Here is a 7,806-nt window from a genome sequence, read left to right on the forward strand (position 1 = left end):
TGGTATGTGCATAGCAAGAAAACATAGTCAGGAGGGATGCTTTCCCTTTGGAAACAAATACCACAGTGCAAAGTAAAAAATACAGATACATTTATTTACACTTACCCCATCTCTGCTAATCTCATCAGCCTGTGGAATAATATCACCACATGGCCAGATTCTGTTTTCCTAATAGACACTGATGGAAACTGTGCAGATTGCTAATTCTTCATTCCTCCACTCACTTCTCCTTGTTAATTTCCTTTTCCATTTTAATTCTTCTAGCCAGTCTCTATCAAAACTGCTTCAGTTTCTAAGCAAATACATATTTATTGTGGGATGTACTTGGTATGCCAAATCAATGTCTTATGTTTTAAAGCCTTACAGAAATGTAACTAAATTTAATCTTCTTCCCCCAGGAGTTGGGTACAGATAGTGGGAAGCTTGAGAATATATTTATATCTGTTGTGATTTACATTTACCTTTAACTTTGGAATGTAATTGTTTAATCTCTATTATTTATAAAGGATCCTAGGAACAATATAGTAAATAAGATTTAATGAATGTCTGAATTTGTTCAATGAAAGGGAAACCATTTAATAGAATCACAGAATCTTATCTCTAACATATATCTTTGGCTGCATCAAATTCCACGCTCTGATATGATTTTTGAAGAAACTGAAATGCCTAATATGAAAGAATTGGTCAAAGATGCACAGCAAGTTAGTGTCTGAGCTGAACAAATAGTCTCTTCTTTGGAAAACTGGTATTGGCTAAAAAGCCTGAGTTGATTTTCTCTGGAGGGCCTAATTGGCACAATGATAATATAAAATCATTTGTGAAGTATTTATTATGGGTCAAGCACTTCCTAAAGTATTTTACATAAATTAACTTGCTTCATTTTCACCATAATCCAGTAAAAAGTTGGTGTTTTTATCACCTGCATTTTACAGATAAGGAAATGGAGGAATAGAGAGTTTATACAACTTGACCAAAGTGACACGGATACAGTGGACTCAGGATTTCAACCTAGGCCTCCTAAATCCACAGTCCAGACTTTTAACTACTGAGAAAAGCCCAGTAGAACTGGGAGCAGGCATGTGGTAGCCCACATGCAAACAGTTAAAATGGTCTGTAGAGAGCAAGGAACATGGCTGATATGGAGAAAGCAGCTGAGACAACATCCCATGTGGCCTCAGAGCAAAAGAACATGGCAGGAAGAAAAGGAAAGAGAAAAATAGAAATAGGGGAAGGGAGGGAGGGAGAAAGAGAGAGAGAGTTGAAAGGAAGGAGAAAGAGAGGGAGATAGGAAAAAGTAAGGAGAAAAATAGCCTGATCATTTCCTATTTTCTGTGAATTTTAGCTTTATTTCTTGCAGAGATTTCTGTGCCATTCTTCTGTGTTCTTGTCATAAATCTACTTTTTCCTTAATGTTGGTCTTCTTGAGGTGTACTTTTGTTACTACTTTCTTCCAACTAAAAAATAATAGAGCTAAAGAGGAACTGACGTCTGCTGTTTTACACTAAGAAAAATTTCCATATATTTTTGAGAAACCACTCAGGGCAAAACTATGTCACTCACATTCTTATACTCCACTCCATCTTCCCTTTCTTTCACTTCCCCCCCAAGTTTCTTGTACTCTTGCTTTGAGGGCACCTCGCATAGTTTCAGAGCCTCATGCTTTTCACAGCACTCCTCTTCTAGACCTCAACATAACTTCTTCCTTACTCTTTTTTTTTTTAACATTTCCACCCTCACTATGTGTTATTCTAAATCTTTATTCTTCTTCTCTTGTTTTGTCCCACTTCAATGTTCTCAAGCTCTTCACTTGAAACTAACAAAACAATCACTTAAAGAAAAAAATCCTGTATTAATACACCAGACTGAATGTAACTTTTGTTAATAAGCCACCCAATCTATGGTAGTTTATTCTAGCGGCCTGAACAGACTAAAATAGCATCTCATGTCAATATCTGTATATGCGTATAGTAACTTATACTTCATAAAACAGTTTCACATATGGCCTTTGTCTTAGTCAGTTTTCTGTTGCTCTAACAGAAAACCTGAGACTGGATGACCTAGAAAAGAAAGAGGTCTGTTTAGCCCACAATTCTGGAGACTGCGAGGTCCAAGATTGGGCAGATATGTCTGGTAGGTTTCTGGTGAAGTCCTCATGCTGTGTCATAATATAGAAGAGAAGCAAAAGGGAAAGTGTACACATGCAAAGAAGCATATAAAGGAGAGACAAACTCCCTTTATAACAACCTTATCTTCTGGGAAATAGTCAATTTCCACAAGAGCTAATCCAGTCTTGAGAGGACATTTATCTATCTTAACAAGCTAAACACCTCTTAAAGGCATCAGATCCCAACACTGCTACATTGGGGACCAAGCTACAACATGCGTTTTGGTGGGGAGAACTGTATTTAAACCATAGCACACTTTATTAGATACAATGCATTAATAAGGTAAGTAAGGCAGGTAGGCGTTTTTCATTTTAAAGTTGAAAAAGTTTGTAATTTTATTCACTTACCTGCAAACAGTTTCTGAGAAGAAACTACATTTTACCAATATTTTTAAATTCCCAAAGTGACCACAATTCAGTGAGCATTTCATGTTAAAAAATACAGTGGAGGTGAGTAAATGAACAAATGAGCAAAGGAAGAATGAGTGAATGTAATTATTAAGTGGTTTATCCACATTTTTTGATATTATAAAGTAAAACCAATTCAAGAATTAAGGTGTCTGAGTCCTAGTGTAGGCCTTTTTAAATTATAGCTGCTTGCCAAGATTCAGCATGAATCTGATTTACATACCTCTAACAGGTAGGAAATTTTAATACTATTTTAACTTCATTAATTGGAAAGAACTATCTTGAACCTAATATTTCAAAGGAATTTTTCCTACAGTACATTTATTTTAAGGAAAATTTGCAGATGGCATAAAAAGATATATAAGAGTATAGAGGAGTCAAGAACAGAAATAACTGGACATTTTAAAAGAAAACAAAACAGGATTTATACATCTGAATTAGTGTTATTCTTCCAACTTGTTTCCCTGGTAGAATATACACATAGCCTTAAAATGGTGTCATTGCTCAAATTGCCTTTGGAACTCTTCTATGGAAAATGATGTCAGAACCAGATTGGAGAAATCACACAGAAATTACATTTTATTAGTTTGTGTTCATTTCTGATATAAAAATAAATACTTCTAGACATACAACATTATAGAATATCAGAGTTTTAATTTGACATTTATTAAGAAACACACCCTGAATTTTCTTTTAATAATAAAAATATGCTGAAAAATTAATAGATTTCATAGGTGGTAACTTTTGTCTGAAGTGCTACATATTATGTAAATTAGGAGTGCCTACTTTGGACACAAGTTAATTTCTTTAATCTCATTCATCTTGTTGTGGTTTCTGTAAGCTTATCTACTATGTGAGGAGAAATGGACACTAGTTCAAGAATCATGTGCCTTTAAGGTAGCTGCCTAGAAAATCAACAGCTCTGCTGTGCTCTTACAATCTAATGAGAACAGTTGGTTTTGGTTTCTACATTTCTAAGGTAAAAATATATGAAGGAAAAATCAAGAATTTTGATCTTGATTGTACTTTTTGAAATAAATTTCAGGGGCATCTATATTGAGAGCATATGGGGCAAAATTACTTTAGATATTTGATTCAGTAATTTTTAATTCATTCCTTTATTTCAGATAGTTTCAGGCACTTTGCTAAGACATAAAGAATCTTTAGCATCAAAAAATTTAAATAGTGGCAAGATGGCAGAATAGAAAGATCTACCAATCATCTCCCACGAAAGGACACCAACTTAATGACTACCTACACAGAAAAAAACAACTTCACAGGAATTAAAAATCGTGTGAGTAAGGGAAATGAAGGACCTTTTCAAGCATAACTACAAACCTCTGTTCAAGGAAACCAGAGAAGACACAAACAAATGGAAAAATATTCCATGTTCATGGATAGAAAGAATCAATATCATGAAAATGATCACACTACTACTAAAGTAATTTATAGATTCAGTGCTATTCCCATTAAACTACCATTGACATTCTTCACAGAATTAGAAAAAACTATTTTAAAATTCACATGGAACCAACAAAGAGCCCGTATAGCCAAGACAATACTAAACAAAAAGAACAAAGCTGGAGGCATCACCCTTCCAGATTTCAAACTATGCTATAAGGCTACAATAACCAAAATAGTATGGTACTGGTACATAAACAGACACATAGACCAATGGAACAGAATAGAGACTTCAGAAACAAAATTACACATCCACAACCATCTGATCTTCGACAAACCTGACAAAAACAAGCAATTGGGAAAGGATTCCCTATTCAACAAATGGTGTTGGAATAACTGGCTATCCATTTGCAGAAAATTGAAACTGGACCACTTTCTCACATTTTATGTAAAAATTAACTCAAGATAGATTAAAGACTTGAATATAAAACTTGAAACTATAAAAATCCTAAAAGAAAATCTAGGCAATAACATTCAGGGCATAGGCATGGGTAAAGATTTCGTGATAAAATTACCAAAAGGAATTACAACAAAAGCAAAAATTGACAAATGGGGTTTAATTAAACCAAAGAACTTCTGTACAGCAAAAGAAACTATCATCAGAGTGAACAGGAAATTTACAGAGTGGGAGAAAATCTTTGGAACCTATCCATCTGACAAAGGTTTAATATACAAAATTTACAAGGAACTAAAAAAATATTTACAAGAAAAAAACAACCTCATTAAAAAGTGGGCAAAGCACATGAACAGACACTTTTCAAAAGAAAGATTTATGTACCCAACAAACATGTAATAAACCTGCACATCCACCCATGAACTAAAAATAATAATTAAAAATAAGGAAAAAAATAATAACAACAATGCCTCAAGAAACAAAAACAAACTATAACTAGAAATAATGTATAAATAGAAATGACAAAATGTTAAAAGTGGGAAGATAAACTTAAGGAATAGAGTTATTATTAGTTTTCTTTTTGATTGTTTGTTTATATAAACAATGTTAACAAGTTATCATGTCAAAATAATGGTATTAAGATAGTATTTGCAAGCCTCATTGTAACCTCAAACCAAAAACATACAATGGATCAACAAAAAATAAAAGGTAAGAAAGTGAATCATATCACTAGAGAAAAATCACGTTCACTAAAGGCAAACAGGAAGAAGGTTTAAAAAAATGGCTGCAAAACAACTAGTAAAAAATTTCAAAATACCAGAGTAAGTCACTACTTATCAATAATAACATAAAATGTAAATAAACTAAACTCTCCAATCAAAAGACATAAACTTTCTGAGTACAGGAAAAAACAAGATTCACTGATTTATTGCATACAAAAAACACATTTGACTTCTAAATATACACATACAGTGAAAACAAAGGCATGGAAAAAGATATTCCATGACAATGGCAACCAAAAGAGAGCACGAGTTGCTATACTTTCTCAGACAAAATAGATTTCAAGAGAAAAACTGTGAGGAGAGACAAAGTAGGTCACTATGTAATAACAATAGGGCCAATTCAGCAATAGGTTTCAATAATTTTAAATAGATATTCACCAACACTGAAGCACCAAGATAAAGTAAATATTATTAGAGCTAAAGAGAGAAATAGGCCCCAATACAATAATAGCTGGAGACTTCAACAACCCATTATCAGAACTGAACAAATCTTCTTTACAGAAAATCAACAGAGACATCAAACTTCATCTACACTACAGAACAAATGAGTCTAGTAGATATTTATGCCACATTTTATCCAACTACTGCAGAATGAACATTTTATCTCTGAGAACATTTATCATTCTAAACTATCAACCACTTATTAGGACAAAAAACACATCTTCAAACATACAAAAATTTTAAATAATGTCAATCATCTTCTCTGACCATCATGGAATGCAACTAGAGATTAATAACACGAGGAATTTTGAAAACTATACAAAACATAGAAATTAAAAAATATGCCTCTGAATGACATATGGGCAATAAAGAAATTAATAGGAAAAATTTTTAAAAAATCTTGAAACAAATAATAATGAAAATACAACACACCAAACCCATGAGATATAGTAAAAGCGGTACTAAGATGAAAAGTATATAGCTACCAGTGCCTACATAAAAAAAAAAGAGAGAGAAAAATTTCAAATGAACAATCTAAGGATGTGTCTTAATGAACTGGAAATGCAAGAGCAAACCAAACTCAAAATTGGTAGAAGAAAAGAAATTATAAGCATCAGATCATAAATAAATGAACTTGAAATAAAAAAATACAAAAGATCAATAAAACAAAAAGTGTTATTTATTTTTTGGAAAAGTAAAAAAAAAATTGACAAACTCTTAGCCAGACTAAGAAAGAAAGAGAAAAGATACAAATAAATAAAATAATAAATGGAATAGAAGACCTTACAACTGACACCAGAAATTGAAAGTATTGTTAGTGGCTGCTATGAGCAACTAGATGCCAATATATTGGAAAATGTAGAAGAAATGGGAAAATTTTTAGAAGCATACAACCAACCAAGGTAGAACCAGAAAGAATTCAAAAACCTTAACAGACCAATAATGAGTAGTGAAACCATAGCCAGAATAAAAATTTTCCCATTAAAGGAAAGCCTAGGACCCAATGGCTCCACTGCTGAATTCTTCCAAACATTTAAAGAACAACTGATATCAATTCTACTCAAATTATTTTAAAAAATAGAGAAGGAATGAATACTTCCAGTCTAATTTTATGAGGCCAGTATTACCCTAATACCAAAACATGACAAAGACATGTCAAACCAGACAAAGACATGTCAAAAACTGAAAACTGCAGGCCAATATCTCTGATGAATATTGATGTAAAAATTCTCAACAAAATACTAGCCAACTGAATTCAACAATATATTAGAAATATCATTCATCATGTCCAAGTGTTATTTTTCCCTGAGATGCAAGGATGGTTAAACATGCAAATTAATCATACTAACAGAATGAAGAATAAAAATTATGTAATCATTTCAGTTGAAGCTGAAAATGCCTTTGTAAATTTCTACATTCCTTCATGATAAAAACCCTTCAAAAACTTGTAATTGAAGGAACATATTAAAAGCCATTTATGATGGACCCACAGCTAGTATCATACTGAATAGTGAATGACTGAAAGCCTTTCCTCTAAAATCGAACACAACAAAGATGCCCACTGTTTCCACTGCTACTCAACATAGTATTGGAATTCCCAGCTAGAGCATTCAGACAAGAGAAAGAAATAAATGCATCCAAATTGGAATGGAAGAAGTCAAATTATCTTTATTTGCAGATGATATAGTTTTACATTTTGGAAAACATAAAGACTCCACCAAAAATCTTTTAGAGCTGATAAACCAATTCAATAAAGTATCGTGAAACAAAATCAACAAAAAACACAGTAGCATTTCTATATGCCAACAGTGAACAAATTGAAAAAGTAGTCAAAAAATAACTCATTCATTACAGCCACAAATAAAATTAATTACCCAGGAATTAACCAAAGAAGTGAAAGATCTATATAATACAAACTATAAAGCACTGATGCAATAAATAGAAGGGGACATGAAAAAGTTGGAAAATATCCATGTTCATGGACCACAAGAACCTATATTGTTACAATGTCCATACTACTCTAAGCAATCTGCACATTCAATGAAATTGCTATAAAAATACCAATGGCATTCTTCATAGAAATAGAAATAATAATTCTAAAATTTATATGGAACAACAAAAGATCCAGACTAGCCAAAGCTATCCTAAGTAAAAAT

This window comes from Saimiri boliviensis, chromosome X, assembly GCF_048565385.1.
Source record: "Saimiri boliviensis isolate mSaiBol1 chromosome X, mSaiBol1.pri, whole genome shotgun sequence".
NCBI classification, from domain to species: domain Eukaryota; kingdom Metazoa; phylum Chordata; class Mammalia; order Primates; family Cebidae; genus Saimiri; species Saimiri boliviensis.